General features: G+C 47.1%; 1 long non-coding RNA gene across 1 annotated transcript in view; it reads left to right on the top strand.

Moving 5' to 3' along the window:
• The first annotated feature begins 6,919 nt into the window (after window positions 1-6,919).
• The window catches only part of LOC146856789 (uncharacterized), a 226,020-nt gene continuing 214,372 nt past the window's right edge, over window positions 6,920-18,567 (top strand). Inside the window, exon 1 of the long non-coding RNA XR_014979813.1 lies at window positions 6,920-7,233. This is a non-coding gene — a long non-coding RNA (uncharacterized LOC146856789). The remainder of the gene's footprint in view (window positions 7,234-18,567) is intronic.

Here is an 18,567-nt window from a genome sequence, read left to right as displayed (position 1 = left end):
AATGCATGCCCTGCTCCATTTGCCCTTCCCTTTCCTCACCCTCTCTTCTTTAGTCCTCCTGGTTTTTCCACACCACTACCTCCACATGGCTCTTTCTTCCCCTTTTCCAGTTCCTCCCTCTGCTGACACTTGGTGTCTCTCACTCCTCCCCTGTCCCCCTCTCTCCTGTTTGTCTTTCCCAGCTCCACTATCTCTCCTTTGGACATATGGTGCTCACTTGCCGCAGCTGACACTACTGTTTTTTTCGAACACTGGTAAAGCTGTGTTACAAAGACTGGCATCGGCAACAGCAGCAGACTGCCATCTTAGAACTTTATTTTCTACATTTTGAAGAAGACCGTTATTTTGCATCTAGGTACAACGTGGCGGTTATCTTGGAAGCATACAATTAACATTCCAAGACAGCCGCACATCTTAGCACCACCATAGGCAGCAAGCCTCAAAACGTAGCATGCATGCTAATAAATAAACACACCACATATTTTTTGCTTGGGTAAAATTGCTGCAGGTTTATTACATACACCGTTATGTAATATGGTGGTTTATATTATGGGCGATCCAAGGGCAGGCAACCATCTGGGCTGCCTGCCCGCATGATGAGCCAAGCAGCACTGGGGCGAACCCCATCTGTGGTGACAACTGGTCCCTTACTACTCACAACCCTTTCAGGGTGGAGCGTAGCATAGCAAACCCCCGGTTGTTCAGGCCCACAACTGCCCGAAGGACTAACGGGGTGCCGACACGGTTTTCCAGGATCCTCCCATGAGGCTCCTGGGATTTGGCTCTGGCACCCCCTATGGTGCAGCGCAGAAGTACCCTTCTGTTCCCCTTTGCTTCCAGATCGCCCTGTAACTCCACCTGCAACGAAAAAAGACAGCATTACAACATTCTCTGCGTCCTGCCTGCCTGCCACGAGCCACGCCGGGTAAGTGGTAGGGTAGGAGACGGCGTGTCCGGCGCGCAAAAGAGGATGACCAGATGGTGGGGGAGGCTTCTATACCCCTCCCCCTGTCCTCGCGCCCAGGAAGTGACGCTCGCCTGCCATATGGCTGGGGTGACTCCTCCCTGAGTCCCTGCCCCTAAGGGGTGTGGGGTGCCCCAATGGTACTAAAAGGCTGCCCTCTTTAGTGGCCCCCGGCAGAGGCCTCGGACAGCCGCATAGCACCACCATTGGCAACACACCCCACCCCTCAAAACGTAGCATGCATGCTAATAAATAAACACACCACACATTTTTTGTTTGGGTAAAATTGCTGCAGGTTTATTACATACACCGTTATGTAATATGGTGGGTTATCTTACGGGCGATCCAAGGGCAGGCAACCACCTGGGCCGCCTGATGAGCCAAGCAGCACTGGGGCGAACCTCATCTGTGCTGCCCCTTATGGTGTTCCTCTGCCCGGATCACGTGACACCTGGTCCCTTATTACTCACACTCCTTTCAGGGCAGAGCGTAGCATAGAAAACCCCCGGTTGTTCAGGCCCACAACCGCCCGAAGGACTAACGGGGAGCTGACACGGTTTTCCAGGAACCTCCCACGAGGCTCCTGGGATTTGGCTCTGGCACCCCCTATAGTGCCGCGCAGAGGAACCCTTCTGTACCCCTTTGCTTCCAGATCGCCCTGTAACTCCGCCACAGCTCTGGAGGTGGCCTCCATCGCCGCCAGAGCCCCCACCAAAACAGCTATACCCTTACCTGCAACCTCTCATCTTTAGAGCCCCCTGCAAATCAAGAAGGAAGAGATCCATCCCTACTGGTAACAGATGAACACCATCTATATCACAATAGCCCTTGACGTTGGCCTGGATCAGCTAGTGTCTGATGAAACCAAAGGCCCTTATGGCCTGTGAACTTGTGCCAAGAGCTGTTCACCCTCATGCGGGAAAGTTCCACTGCCTCACATGACTCAGCCCTGTGCCCCTCTGGGCGGGACGATTTCAGACACCATGGCTAACATTGCCCCATCTACTTGCTGATCTCACCTAGCTGCCGTCCTTCTAGTACCGTGAGTGCCAGAACCTCTGTGTGCCCCATCTATGGGACAGCAACCCACTTGCTAGGTGACCGCTTCCACAACCTGCCTGCCTACTTTGGCTATTATGGCAAGAAGGATTATACTTAATCTTTGCACAGTCCCTTTGCTTTCTAAATCATGACGCAAAGGAATTTTCATAACTAAAGTATGTGACAATGAGCAAGGGTGCCCTCCTACCCTTGCCATGTATCCCTTATTCCTTATGGGCATTTTGCCCACTCAGCACCCTCTGTGGTGGCAACCCCTAGGCATGCCAGCTTAGATAATCTATCTGATGTAAACAGTGCCCACTGTCTACAATATGGTGTCTAACATTAAGGATAGACTAAGTTCTACTTTACCCCCATCCTAGAATACTCCCAGATAGGGGGGGAATTGGGGGTGGGGGGGTCACACTGCGCACCATGCGCCGCCCCAGCGGTGGAAAATTACCTGCTCCATTAAATTTTTATTTTTTGTTGAACACTGGACGTGCCAAATGTTCTCTTTACATAGTAGCCTTTTGTGGTTGACACCTTGTTCCCCCATTTCTTAGGACAGCAGCACACCATGTTGGCTGACCGCATCCCCACCCAGCGAGGCTAATATAGCTAACCGGGTGAGGCATTTGTGCTTAACTGCAGGAACATGTCACCTACCATTGGTTCTGGGGTGACCTTACTTCGCCCCGTGGACCAGACGATTGCACAAACCCCTTTGATTGCTAAACCCTCGTGAACACCTTAATGGAGTCAAATCTGATTTGAAACAATATATGCCTTGTGCCCATTATTGGATACAACTCACCCTTTCGTGGAGTGACAACTACACAGGTGCCTACACGAGAACATGTGAAATGCATGCTGAAAGCATTGCATGAACATTCAGCTCATTGAGATAACTTGAAGATAATGGCAGAATTTGAACTCTTGTCTTGTGGGAGCATGCGCCACAAGAGACACCAGAATTACCATTGAGCTTGCGTGAAACAGTGCGCAAGCGAGTTCCCAAAATCATCAGCCTATGAGACCTGCAAACACAATCATTATCCCCTTTGTACGTTAACACACCAACTAAATTGGTTTGATTACCAGTTGGGATGTGTGTATAACATTAATAATTACTCGACTTTAAGCCATCCCGAATGAGGTTGGCTTTGTGTTTAATGGAGACTTGCCTTCCCTGTAGAAGAACTTGTGTTACTCCTTTGTCGGCAATAATAGCTTGGGAACAGTGTAGCAATGCCCTCGAGTGGCCTGAATGCGTAAATAGCTGACCCGTGGTGGGCTCGGTGCTTTCTGTGAAAACATTTAAACAGATTCAACATAAACCTTGAGCCTCAAGCACTGCAAAAGCATTGGGGCAGCCGTAGAAAGTATTAATTATGGCCAAAGTGCTGGTAACCGACGGCAAAGAAAGACAGAACCCGGGCATAAGATCCCAGTTTCCTAGAGCCAAACAATTATCCTGTACCATTATCAGGGATAGGCCCTGGGATACCTAAGGCAACGCTTCAATTCTGGAATGATGGGCTGTGCAAGAACTGTACTAAGTCTTCACCTACCTAAGTCACCCAACAAACCAGTTGGCCCTGACTAACCTAGTGTCTTGGTGCCTGATTTGGAAAAGCGTTTCCCATGTTCTGTCAACTCCTGTGCTGGTCTGCACCCACTCTTCCGAGGTCATATAAGCTGCACAACTTAAACTGCACAGGTTTGCTTGTCCATCACCCAACCTATGCCCCTTTTAAAAACAACATTTGCCCAACTTGTGCCAGTGGTCATGGTTGAAAGCCCATAGGACCTGGCCGCGACTAGGAGTTGGGAGCTACCTCACTATGAGGGCCCCACTTCCGGGGAGGTTAAAACACATGGCCTGCCGCTAGGAGGGTTTCTCCGCTTAATCAGCCGGCCATTAGTCCTTAGAGGAATTCCCCATGAGTTCTGCAGATATTCTGGCCCCAATTCTGACCTTGCCTAAATCTTAAACAGATTGGTCAGAGCCCCCCGTGCATCCTGTAGGAGGCAGTGCCTTGCCGTTGCCTGATATTTGCCGCTATGTTAATGCATCTCTATAGATATTACAAAAGGAGCACTACACCTCCAACAATCTCATTTATTGGCTTTGTCAATGCTTGTTAGTTGCATATAATAAATAAGCGACACTTATAGCTTTGGTGCATCGCATATTGAAAGTGCATCCATTTTGGAATGGTGAGACTGATGCATTTGCGTGTGTAACCTTGGTGGTTCACCCTACTAAACACATGCAGCAGGGCGCCTATCATAATTACCCCCTGCCCCACTTAGGCATATAGAGGTCCCCACGATGGCGCCTACAATTGTCTCCATACAGGGACTAAGCTGCAGCTTCTACAACCTCTCGTCAACCTCTTCCTGGTAATAATTTCCACTGTGTGGAGCACAGTAGCCTATGGGCCTCTTATACGGGAATGCTGTAATTACCGCTCTGGACCAACCTGAAAGTGGTGAAGGAAAGGGGATTATCTTTACTCCTCGAGCAATCAGCGGAATACATAATTGCGCCTGGAAGTCAAAGGGTTTATAAACTAGTGGCGCGCAGACCTCCATGCAGCCAGCCACGCATGAGAATTGCAATCCTGGGCCCCAAAATTAGCTCGTATCGTCCACTGCCAAATGTAGGGCATGCCGCGCAAAGGCCTTGCTGACGTGCAGCCACTGATCGGAGCGGTTAAAGCTAGGCTGGCTGACTCAGCCCCTTAGTAGGAGTTGCAATGTGCACAAGCTGCGGCCATAACCGCACCAACCCGCTCCTCAAAGTGACCAACTATCCATACCGCAATCCATCAGAAGGAGAGCAATGAGGACCTTTGGACCTTTTTGTGGAAAGGGGGGGCGCTGCCAAATACACCCGCAAGAGCTTGTGCCAGGAGAAAGCACTCCCCGCAGGGGCGACTGCCATTTTTGCCCCACCCGGCCAGAAACAGGAGCTCCTCCCCGCTACACTGCCGAAGGCCCTAGGTTACCCTCCAAAGCAAAGTTAATATCCCCGGCACAATCATCTACCAAACAACTCCTAGAGATTAGCGGGTGCATCAGGAGAGCAGCTTAAGGAACTTAGTCCCCTGCCCCCATTATGCCCATATAACATACCCTTGCCTTTCCTACGCAGCATTCGTACCAAAATACCTTACCATGAAGCTGTATCCACATCGACTTGCGGTAGCCCTTAACCATCAAGCGCTGCCCAAATAAAACTATTGCGCATTGTGGCGAGGAGACCGCCATTGTAGGCAACACAACATATGCTCGGCTAAACAATATAAATCGCCTGCTACCCATGCGATGGTTTTCCGCATAGCATTGCGCCGCGGCCCAACTTGTGAGCCCCCTCGTTACCGTGTGCCAGACGACAGGCGTCACCACCCCATGGCAGCCACAAAAGCCAAGTTCTCCAACATAACAAGCGGCTGTGCAGCCATGCAAATCGGGACCGCATTAAGCACCGTCCATGCATGGGCACGAAAAGGGCAGTAAACGTTCTCGGAGGCAAGGAGAAATTTGCATACCCCGAATTCCCCGCTCTCAACTACTGGTGCGGGTATGCAGCATGTCCTGCATGAGGACATGCGCTAGGGAACTGTAAACCTTATAACATACGGTGTAAGACAGTCCTACTGCTAGTAGCGTTACTGCTGCTTTATGTGCTACTACGACTTCTGCCTCCCATATTCCCCATTCACAGCGCCACCCTAGACCGGGATACTGTCCTGGGAAGAAGGCCAAGCCGGTGTGTGAGCGATGCCTCCTCTCCCTTCAACGCCCCGCCCACCCGGTATCCATCTAAATGCCCGCAGGCGGATGCAAGCATGCCCAGTGCCGCCTCGGGTGAGCCACCCCCACTGTGACCCACAGGGTCAGAACTATCTCTCCGGAGGCCGAGCGGACTCGATGACAGGTTGGCTGGTGCGGCCACTGCTCGCACTCCAGCCTCCTCCCACGGACACTGTGTATCCACAAGACAAGGGCAAGATAATACAACCCTCCACACCGCTAACGGCCCCCTCACCAAAATCAACGCAATTCCTCGACCGCACCGGAAACCAGGGGGTTAACAATGCTCGCCACAGCACACAAAGGTGCCATACATACTCTTCTAACTTCCAATGAAAGGCACAATATGCACGCAGTGCCCTGTGACCGAGGAACGTGGCAAACATACAATCCACCCCAACAGACTTCAAACCGATCGCAAAGTCTCAGCCGCAACCGTGTCACTGCCCTCCCGCTGATACAAACACAGAAGAAGGGTGGGAGGGGGCCCTGACGCCGCTCGCAACGGCCGCTCACCCCTCCCGGGTGCACCAAAGTGCTCAATGCTGACACTGGACCGGGGGAGCTGCCGGTAGGTAACGCCCACCAGCACCTCACTCACAACCCGGTGGCGGACCTCAGCCGCGTAACTTGGCAGGAGTCCGAAGAATCAGAAGCTCGGAATTGCTGCACACCCCAAGTCACAGGCCCGAGCCCCAGCTGCAAGTCGGAGGAGGGGGGGAACGCGGCAAAACCCACTGCAAACACACTGCCCCCCCTTCGCCAAACACACCAGACCGAGCCCCCAGGACAGCCACGGGCTCCCAGACAGGGAAATGCTTGCCGTGCAGTTGCGCCCACACCCAGGGTGCTGCAACATCAGGAGGTCGGAGCCACAGGGCCCCATACGGGGGCAAATAGGAGGAGGCTGTTTCATACCGGCAATGGCCCCTCCTGGCATGCACTCACCGCAATCAACTTGAAGCTGAAACCCGACGACGTCGATACCGGTGGGACAGGACAGCGTGTCCTGCGGAGCACCCAGATGGCATGCCCAGAGACAGCATGTCCGGTGCGCGAAAGAGGATTACCAGATGGTGGAGGAGGCCCTTCCCCCTCTCCTCGTGCCCAGGAAGTGATGCTCGCCTAGCGCGCCGCCACAAGGCTGGGGGGACTCCTCCCTGAGTCCCTGCCCCTAAGGGGGTGTGGGGTACTACGATGGTACTATAGGGCTGTCCTCTTTAGTGGCCCCCTGTGGGGGCCTCGGACAGCCGCGCTGTTGGCTCCGACTGTGCGTGTAGAATTCTGTTCCAAGCATTGGCAAATCAAATAGTGGGGATGGCCATCTTGGAACATTGTTTAGTATGCGTACAAGATGGCTGTCAAGTTGCAACTCGACACAACATTGTGGCCGTCTTCGAAAGGTACAAAAATATTATTTTTATAATTATTGTTATACAGTTGGCTGTCACTTCATGTCTGCGCACAGTACAACGGCCATCCTGAATGTATATAAAAAAAATATCCAAAATGACAGTCTGCCACTGATGGCTTTGCAAATGATTGTGCCCCAATTCTACAAGCTGAACTATGATCATGTGAACGTGTCCAGCAAAGATGAGGTCATGATCTGTTTTTTTGTTATCCATGAATGTGGTAAATGCATGTTTCACCCAGTGGCTTATTTAGAGTTTGTGGAAGCAGCAAAAGAAAGGGGGAGAGGAAAATGTTGCGGATGTGATTACCATTCACAAACTTTTTTTGATAATGAGCAAGGTCACAGTAATTATGCAAGTTTGTATCTGTGACGTTTACCGCATGATTATGAATTTGCCGCAGTTGCCATATAATCTATCATCTGTTGCATAAGATACAGAGTTTGGCAAAAAATCTCAAAATGCTGTAGCATGTTTCGTTGATCAGTAGTAGGCTCTTCGCAAAGGTTAACTGGTCATCTTTCTGTTGTTTTCTCTATTGCTCTTTATTCGGTTTTTATAATGCAAAACAATACACAGTCTTTAGAAATATGCAATTAGAAACACAGGATATATCAGTCATCATAGAGAGATGCTTTACAGTATCCCATATGTGGCTTTTTAAAGTATTGAATAGCACATAATGAAAACATAGGAAATGTCTGGTTATGCACAGGAGGTAAAACAACTGAAGTAGACAAGCATTGACAAAGCCAATAGGCCATGTCTATGCAAGAGCTATTGGCTTTGGCAATGTGTTTTAGCCATGTTGTACACCAGTGTGGCTGCTGTTCAACCTGGCTAAATGTTAGTGGCATGAAGTGGAGTGCGGTATGGTAGATTAGGGTAGACTGGAGTGAGGTAGATTGGGGTTGAGTGGAATGGGGTAGATTGGAGTAGAGTGGAGTGGGGTAGATTGGGAAAGAGAGGGGAACATGGGGTAGATTATAATGGGGTAGATAAATAAATACTCAGATTTGTAGAGTGCGGCTAATCCCCAGTGAGTGTATCCAGGAGCTGTCCATAGGCACAGGGAGATTACGTGATTTGCCCTGAATCACAGGATGTTGAGCCGACAACGAGACTCAAACCTGGTTCCCGAGCTACAAAGTCAGCAGCACTGGCAGTTAGTGTGAGGTAGACTGGAGTGGAGTAGATTGGGGTAGATTGTTGTGGAATACAGTGGATTATGTTGGAGTTTGGTGGAATAGAGTGGGGTAGATTGGAGTGGATTTGAGTGGAGTAGATTGGAGTGGGGTGTTCTGGGATGAGATGGATTAGAATAGGCTAGATTGGAGTGGGACAGACTGAAATGGGGATGGGGTGTATTGGCATGGCAGATCCGAGTGAGGTAGATTAAATTGGGGTAGATTGGAGTGGTGTGGGGTAGTTTGGAGTGGGATATATTGGGATAGAGTGGAGTGGGGTCAACTGGTGAAGAGTGCGGTGTACTGGGGTATATTGGAGTGGGATAGATTGGAGGGGAGTTGGATTGATTGGAGTGGAAACTGGAGTGGGGTAGGTTGGGGGAAAAGGGGAGTAGGGTGAATTCGGATAGACTGGAGAGGAGTGGGGTTGATAGGAGTGGAGATGATTGGAGTGAAGTGGAGTAGGGTGATTGGAGTGGGGTAGATTGCGTGGATTTGAGTACATTAGGTTGGAATGGAGTGAGCTAGATTGGGGTAGATTGGAGTGGGGTAGATTGAGGTAGAATGGAGTGGGGTTGAGTGTAGTGGGGTAGATTGGGGTGGGATAGATTGGAGTGGGGTAAAATGAGGTAGAGTGGGGTACATTGGAGTGGAGTAGATTGGGGTAGAATGTAGTGGGATAGTTTAGAGTGGGGTAGATTGGGGTGGAGTGGGCTAGATTGGAGTGAAGTGGAGTGGGTTAGATTTGGGTAGAGTAGAGTGGGTTGTGGGAGACTGGGGCAGAGTGGAGTGGGGTAAACTGGAGTCGAGTGGGGTGGATTGGAGCGGGGTAGAATGGATTAGAGTAGTGTAGATTGTTGTAGATTGGGGTAGAGTGGAGGGGGCTAGATTGGAGTGGAGTCGAGACTGGGAAGGAATGAGGCAGATTGAAGTGGAGTGGGGTCGATTGTGGTAGATTGGAGTAGCGTAGACTGAGTTAGATTGCAGTGGGGTAAAGTGGAGTAGATTAGAGAGAAGTGGAGTGGGATACATTGTAATGGAATGGATATTGGAGTGGAGTGAGGTAAATTGGGTGGCACAATATGTTCTGTAGGCCCATTAGTAGCGTTTCATTTTCAGGCCTTGGTATAAGTAGTACCACTTTACTAGGGGCTGATAGGTAAATGAAATGTGCTAATTAGGTGTAAGCCAATTATAGACTGTTTAAGGGAGAGAGCACAAGCACTTTAGCACTGGGTAGCTGTGGTATAGTGCAAAGAGTCTTAAAAGGCAACAAAAACGGGTTCAGAAATCAGAAGGGCTGAAGGCAAAAAGTTTGGGGGCGATCCTGCCGAGGGGGCCAAGTCCAACACTTTGCCAATGCTTGTTAATAAATATGGATCAGAGCCTTCTCTCCTTTGTGCAACACAGTGCAACAACTTTGGTTGGATTCATAACTAATTAATCTGCCCCTTTTGTGGGACGCACCGTCTCTGTCTGCCTTGGGTTTACTAGGGGTTCTTTTTCTCAAGTTCGGAGACTACGGTATTAATCTTTTCCAGATACACTTCTGACACCCCCTCCTCTTTCAATTTGATCAAAGTATTGTACAAAACTGGCGAAACCTGCTGACTTTTCATTCTTTCTGCATGTCAGTTTTATTAATATTTTCATAAAGCATATACCAATATTAGGCAAGAAGAGGATAAGTGCTGCAATCCTCCTAGAGAGAATAATAAATGTGCATAGAATAAAGCATGAATAGAGCAGTGCCAAGGGAATCACTTATTCAGCGTGCAGTGCAACACAAAATGAAGACATGCACATAAATTTGCCAATGAATCAAATCGCAATTGTCCACGTAATTAGGCCAGATTATTAGAAGTCGAGTCATCACCTCTTAGTGATAAGTCATTCTCTCGTTCAATAACTTCTATTTTATTGTACTCATAATCTGGCATCAATAGTGGTCAACTGGTCAAATGACCGGCCAAACCATGGTCATCCACAGTCCATTCTGGGCAAGCCATCGGTGGTGTCTGCTATTTACCAGGGGTGGCGGGGCGTGGGATGGGGAGGGTTGTAAATAACAAAAAACAATTAAAAAAACACTTAACTTCAGGCCAGCCACCTAGCCGGCCACTGCCTCTCGGTCCGCTCGCTGTGGCCGCTGCCTCTCACTCCTGGAAGCAGGAACAGGAAGCACCCGGGCTCCTGACTCCCCTAGCCAATAACAAAGCTGCAGCACTGTGACTGGTCTGAGCATTGTGGATTGGCGCTCAGGCAGGGAATGGGCGAATGAGGCATGTTCTGCACCCAGGCTGTAATGCAGCCTAGGTGCAGAACATGCAAAGTGCGCATGACGGTTTGGCCGGCCCAAGAGGGCAGTCAAACCGTCATTGCGCACCATGAAGTAGGCAAACCACTCCTCCCCTTCCCTGCTCTGCAAGTCCAGCCCCACCCGCACCAGGAAACGAAAACTAAAATGATAATATCGCTAGTTATTATCATTTTAGTTTTCTTTAACTACTGCTCACAGAAGAGTGGGGCGATGCTCCTCCGCCTTAGCGGACGAGCCGCCACTGCGCATGACTCATAGAGATTAGTATATTGTACAACAAACTGCCTACTTGCAATTTATACGGGGAACATCAGTTTCCAATTCTTAAACATATTTTGATGCTGTGCATTACAGGTTCAGAACTTCACAACCACGTAGACACCCGAGACATTTCTTTCAGCACTCTCCGTCTGTCTGTTCCTGCCCAGAGATGCAAGCGTGGTGGAAGATGGCGTATTCTAGAGGCGTCTGCTGGTGCAGTGCATCCCCGTGGAGGTGCCTGCAAGTCGTAGGACCATATGCTCAAATCTCACTGGAGCTTCTTGCTAACGTTTATAAATGTAGTATTTTAAAGGATGAAAATGTTCTTATCTATAAATATAATCAGGGGTAGGCTCGCCCACGCGCTTTCATAACTCAGCAGAAGATCTGTAAATTCGATCAGTGTTCTTGTATGTACGTCTCAGAGTAGGTGTTGCTGGGGGCTGAGCGGGCTAATTAAAAATGCTGATGAAACTGCACAGACAGGCATTCATGCCGAAGGGTACTCCCAAGTTTTAAAACATTAATGTGTGGTGGTAATTTATTTTCAGTTTTTAAAAACAGTTCAATCTGCACAAAGACACAAATCAATTTTCAGATTAACTCTATGCATTAGGTTTTAAGGTTGAATACATTCAAACACATAAGGGTGTATAGATTTTCTATGCCTAATTGTTTTGCCATGGTTTTGTGTGCTTGTGTGTCTACTTTTAACTACCTTCCTGTGACGATAGGGGCTTGGCCTTATTTACAAGGCGGCGTTAAGCCACGTTACGTGCCTTAACTCCGCCTTGTAAATAAGGCACCCTTTCATGCTATATTTGGCGTGAAAGGGGTTTGCAATTGGTGTTGTGGTGGGCATTCTGCCGCAACACCCATTGATTTTAACACTGCCCCATATTTACAATGGTGGCGTAAATATGGGGCAGCGCCAAAATTAAGACTAGGGAAAACCTGGTCTTACCCTGGCGAAACGAGGAGAAATGCTTTATTTCTCCTCGTTTTTTCTGTTTCTATGTGTGCTGCATTGTGCAGTACAAATAGAAACAGCAAAACACCATGAATAATTGTTTATGGGCAGGAAAGTGTCCCTTCTGCACATGAACAATCATTAAAAAATTACGATTTGCACAATGCCGCACACAGAGCAGTTACAAATCGCCGTTTGTGATTGAAGGGACACCTTCCTGCACCTAAACAATCATTCCCCCATTGCAGGCACCCTTGCACTTTGGTGCAAGGGTGCCTGCATTGGCGCTAGGTAACTTAACCCTTTCGATGCTTGTGACGGAGCGGTTCCGTCATGCGCGTCGGTCGCGCTGTGCGGATGACGGAACCGCTCCGTCACGGCCCCGCCCGCGCACGAACCCTTCAGCACAGTGTGGTAAATAATTTAATTACCGGGACTTAATTTGATACAGAAACATAATGAAATAGCTCAGTAAATAAGAGGCAGAATCCGTGGTATTAGAGGTTCGGAATGGGCTTTATTCCAGAGGTCGATTATAATCGGTTGCTCCAGGTTCCATCACCACGAAGGTTCAGGAAGTGAAGTACATACGTTATTGACAATCAATTACTTTTATACAATAAGCATTACAGTAAAGCAAATACAAGAGGCGTAACAATTGATAGTGGAGATAATATATTCATATGTGGCAAAGATAGGCGTAACTGGGTGTGTTTAAGGAACGTCATCAGATGTGATGTCATAAGAGGGTGGTTACATGAAAGAATTTCGCAATGTCAGCAGAAATACTTGGCAGAAATGCGCGCGCAGCAGCATGACGTGTAATTGACGTGCAACTAGGGGGTGAAGGGGACTTGACATTTAGCTCTACATGTGGCGACAGAAGTCTGGAGGGTCAAGTCAACCTAATCCCAAATCATATCTAACATCCTATGTTTAAAGAACTAAGTTATCCAAAAGAGAGGTCTCTTCGAGTGGAATCTTATTCTATACTGACTATACTGACTATTAGTGCGTGTACAAGCGTCTAAGTGTCTATACTAGATGCGAGGGCGGAATCTTCCATAGTAACAGGGCTATGAATTACTCGCATAAAGACAGAGAAGCCGGGCCTTTGCTCGGTAGCTGGCAGAATGTTTACTTAAGCTACTAGACAGGAATGCATTGGGCAGGGAGCGGAGCAGATAATTTCCGAAGGTGAAATACAGTTCTTGGCAGGCAGCAAGCTGATGTCAGGCATCGTGAGCCGCGCAGAGGATGAGACAAAGTTCATGGTCACAGATGCAGGCTCGGACTGGAGCTTCAGAGACAGAAAGCAAGACAAGCTTGATGACAGAATCAGGGCCTACTTGCCTGGACTGTAAAATGGCATAAGTGAACCATATAAAGGCGGTGGCCTTTCGTACTTAGGAATAGAATATCCGGCCCATTCATGGCGGATCAACAGAGGACATGTTAACGGTGGACGCACATGTATTTGCGTCTTCATAACTGGAACTGGAGGGAACATACATGTACTTGTAACATGCATATAGAACCGTTGGGGTCCAAGATAGGGGACATAACTGACCAGAAAAATCCATATTTCCACATTCCCTCCTTGTCCCCTACTTGCCCGTCAAGAGATATCAATCTTCATTAATCCATTGATCTGTTCATATAGCATCATTTGTTCTTCTTTCTTTTTCCGGGATCTTGAATGAAAATCTTGATGTGGAATGCACGATGTGGCACACAGACCACAAATCGCTGGTCCACATTGCAGGCATAAGCAGCAACTGAATAGTATGAGAAAGCCAATACCTAGGAAGGATAGAACTCTCCATCCAAAGGTAGATAATACACTCCAAAACCAACCGGACCAAGTCCAGGTGCCTGGATTATGGTGTATCTGGCTTACAATCTTATGAAGACGAGTTATGGCTTTATATACAGATGGCGAATTTTCTGGTATGAAAATGCAACAGCTTGATCCGATGACCCTACAAGCTCCGCCCCTATCGGCCAGGATGACGTCAAGGACAAGACGATTTTGAAGCACAACAATCCGCATAGCAGACTGTTCTTCTGTTAAATTGCCTAAGGCGGAAATAGTTTCGTTCACTACTGCTTCAAGGGTTCTAGTCAATCTGCGTATCAGCTTACTATTAGTAACGGTACCTATATAGGGAAAGAGACCTTTATTGAAATCTGTGTATTTTTCCCATGCTGTTTCAGTGTAGTCGACTATTGGGAGATCTCTCCTTACTCTATTATATACTAAATGAATATTTCTGTGATAATCAGGAGGAGCTAGAAAAACAGGTGGCAAAAGGAATCCAATGTAGCAAGTACCATCCCAATCTAGAGGCAGACGTACATATGCCGTCTGACCACATATGAAATAGGAATGGCGGGAAGCTCTAAATGTAGACTTGCCTTGATCACTAAATTCTACTACAGTGGTGCATTTACTATGGCCCATGTGTATGGAACCATTCTTTCTTATACATAATTCACCTTTTACTGGAAGTATTGACATAGCGGGCAAAATTGAAGTAGCTTTGGATTCGACATTCAAGATCAGGAGATTAAGCGTAAAGTTACCCAATCCATATACTTCATTTTCTAGATCAGTTCCTGTTCCTTTGGGAAGTCCCTCCTTGTTGGGGTGGCAGACCTTAAGTAAAACTAAGTTCAGATTTCCCCATACCCCTTTGTCTTGATAAACTGCAGAGTTCGAATCTTGGGAATTAATTAAACTAAACCATGCTCCACAGGAGCCGTTGTGTGTGAACGGGTATGGAAAAAGAGGTAGAATTCCTTTATAATTCTGATAGGGAGGGAGTCGGCCACATATCCAACAATTTGTAGTATTGCTAACCTGATGGGAATGATGCAACATACTAATAAACGTGTTATTGCGCAGCGCAAATCTGTATGACAATTCAAGCGGAGGTAATTCACTAAAAGAATGTTCAGCAGTAACATTGTAAACATGTCTAGAAATAGGATAATATATGTGCAACAATATACTTGCAGTAATTATTAAAAGACTTGAGAAAAATAAAATTAATAACGTCACTATGCAATGACTACGCAGTGATTTACAGTACGCCTGTCGTTTCAATATTTTTCGGGTGCTTTCTCTATTCAGGTCCAAGGGATACATGTCAGAGACAATTCAACCGCTTCACCTTGGAGAGGACTTAAACAATCAAATTGCTCGACTGATTGGGCCTGAGCTTTAATTTATAATGTTCAGAATCACTTTTTTCCACAAAAGGAAGTTTTGAGTCAATGGGTGAAGACACACAAGGTGAGGTATTCACATCTGATTTTAGTCCATGAAATTTCTTGATATGACTTGAGTGAATCCATCCCTTTCTGCCTTCGATCTTCACGGCTGTTCTTGTGGTGAGCAACACCAGCTGAGGTGACCTCCACCTAGGTTCCAGCTGAGTCTTTCGATCAAAGTTCCTCACGAGGACCAAGTCTCCCGGAACCACGTCATGGGGTTTCACCTCAGTGTTGTCAGGAAAAGCTGCAGCTACCTGTGAACGACAAGATTGTAGTGCAGACATCAAGGAAGCCAAGTAATCTGTCAGCATGTTACAGTCAATATCAGTTATTTTGCGTGGTATAGGCGTCCCCCACATATTTGGTGGTCTGCCGAAGATCACTTCATACGGGGATAGCCCTGTTCGAGAGTGTGCTACCATTCTTGTGTAAAAGAGTGCAACTGGTAATGCTACTACCCAGTCGACACCTTTCTCCCTGCATATTTTGGACAATCTGATTTTCAAAGTTTGATTATGTCGTTCCACGAGACCTGCTGCCTCGGGGTGTCGGACACAATGAAACTTCCACTGATATCCTAGCAAAAGTGTAACGTGTTTCATTAATTCGGATGAGAACGGCTGGCCGTTATCTGAGTAGACAGCACGTGGTAAACCGTATCGTGGGAAGAATTCTCGAACTAACTGTTTGGCAGTAGTCGGGGCAGTGTAATCTGAAACCGGGTATGCCTCCGTCCAACGGGAAAGAGCACAAACCACTACGAGAACATATTTGAATCCTCGACATCGTTCCATCTGGATATAATCCATCTGGAGAATTTCAAAAGGGTGATCAGGAGGATGAAATCCACCCTGCTCTACGGGAATACTTTTTCCTGGGTTGAACTGACAACATATCATACAGGTACGAACCTTTTGTTTCGCTGCTGCTCGTAAATGCTTGTTGAACCAAATATGTTGAATGCTGTCTAGCATAGCTTTCTCTCCTAGATGCGCTGGACTATGGACAGTGTTAATAATGACTTGGACCATTGAATCAGGAAGGAACCACACAGATTTTTCCTTCATCATCCATCCTTGATCGGTTTGGATCCCTCCTAATTCAGTCCATTTCCTTATTTCGTCTGGAGTAGCATGTGTCTGTATGTCAATTACATCAAGAGCGGGATCCTTAACCATCATACAATGTGTTGGTGTCTGGACTATTGTCTTTGTCATGTCGGATGTTTGAGTTTGAGCAGTCTGTTTAGCTGTTCTGTCAGCTAGATCATTGCCTTGAGAAATGATATCAGTAATTTTCGTATGAGCTTTACATTTCATAATCGATATTGCAATGGGCAAATGTATTGCATCTAATAAGGCATGAATGAGGGGTCCGTGCTGAATGTGGGCACCGTGAGAAGTTAAATAACCTCTCTCTCGCCACAGCACGCCGAAGTCATGTACAACTCCGAATGCATAACGTGAATCAGTGTATATGTTGACTTTTTTATTTGTGGCTTGAATACAGGCTTGTGTCAGAGCGACGAGCTCTGCTGCTTGAGCGGACAAGGTATTTATACACTTGGTTTCAATAATTTCAGTGTCTGTGGTGACTGCGTAAGCGGCCACTAACTCTCCTGTACTTGTTCTCATACATGAACCATCTACATACAACGTCAGGTCTGGATCTGACAATGGAACATCTGTCAAGTCTTGTCTGGGTTTCGTCGTGATTGTAATAACATCAATACAATCGTGGGCTAATGGGTCTGTTCCATTTACAGGTAAAAGTGTGGCAGGATTCAATGTGTTACAACGTCTGATTTCTATATGTGGCTGAAACAATGTTAGTTCATACCCTGTAAGTCGTGGTACAGTCAAGTGTTGTGTTTGCGTTCGATTCACAAGAACCTCTACGGCGTGTGGTACTTGTACTGTCAATGGATGTCCTAACACTATGGCATCGCTTTGTCTGATTGCTAAAGCTGTCGCTGCCACTGATTTCAGGCACGCAGGCAGAGCCTGAGCTACGGGATCTAATGTACTAGAAAAATAAGCACATGGTTTGTGTGCTCCTGCTTGTTCCTGCGTGAGTACTGACAAGGCAGTACCTTCTCGTTCTGTAACAAAGAGTGTAAAATGTTTTCTGTAACATGGTGTTGCTAAAACAGGTGCTTGGCATAGAGCTTTCTTTAAGCTTTCAAAAGCTTGTGTATGTTCCTGAGTCCAAGGGAGAACAGTCGATGTGGCTGCCTCCTGTGTTGTCAACTGAATGAGTGGTTTTGCTAGAAATGCATACTGAGGGATCCACTGTCTACAATATGAAGTGAGGCCTATGAAAGCCCGCACCTCCTTTTGTGTCTTGGGTATTGGCATATTAGCTATTAACTGAATATGATCTGGTGTAAGCTGCCTTCCCTCCTTGGACAGCGAGTGACCAAGATAAATAACTCGCTGGACACAGAATTGCAGCTTAGAAGGGGACACCTTGTGCCCCTTTTCGGCTAGAAATTGTAAAACCGTCAGGGATGCTTTTTCACATTCAGGTTCGCTTCGAGCGGTGATCAGCAGATCATCGACATATTGAAGCAAAGCAGTGTTAACTGGCATGTGGATACTGTCGAGTTCTCGTTTCAGTGCTTGGCTATAGATGCTGGGGCTTTCTGTAAATCCTTGAGGTGCGCGTGTGAATTTAAAGCTACGTCTATTTAAACTAAATCCGAACAAATATTGGCTTTCCGGATCTATTGGGACGCTGAAAAAGGCATTCTTGAGATCAATTACAGTAAAGAATGTTGCTTCGGAATCAATAGCTGTCAGTAATGAAGAGATGTCTGGAACTACGGGGTATTGTGGTACAATACATTTATTTAATTCGCGCAGATCAATTACCAATCGATATACTGGGGGAGCCTTCGGATCAGTTCGTTTAAGAATCGGAATTATCGGTGAATTACATACATTGGAGTCGGTCTCCACAACCACTCCTTGGCCGATAAGTTCGTCAATGATTTGCAGTAAAGCCATTACAGCATCTGGGGGTAACTTGTATTGTCGCATTCGTGGTAGTACCACTCCTGCCTTTAGTGTGACTCGATAGGGTGTAATGTTCATGCAACCAACATCTGTAGGGCCTTGTGCCCATAAATGTGTGGGTAAAGTCTGCAGTCGGGAATCCATATCTCGAGACACATAATGACCTTTGAAATCACGTAAAAACAATCTTACTCCTTCCGGAGAACAACATATTATAGCTCCTAGAGCTTTCAGTGTTTTTATTCCTAACAAGTTTTCTGGACATGATTTAGTGAGCAATAAATCTGT

The sequence above is a fragment of the Triturus cristatus genome, chromosome 3_2 (assembly GCF_964204655.1).
Source record: "Triturus cristatus chromosome 3_2, aTriCri1.1, whole genome shotgun sequence".
NCBI lineage: Eukaryota > Metazoa > Chordata > Amphibia > Caudata > Salamandridae > Triturus > Triturus cristatus.
The sequence above is the reverse complement of the archived record's forward strand: the minus strand, read 5'-3'. Positions and strand labels throughout refer to the sequence as shown.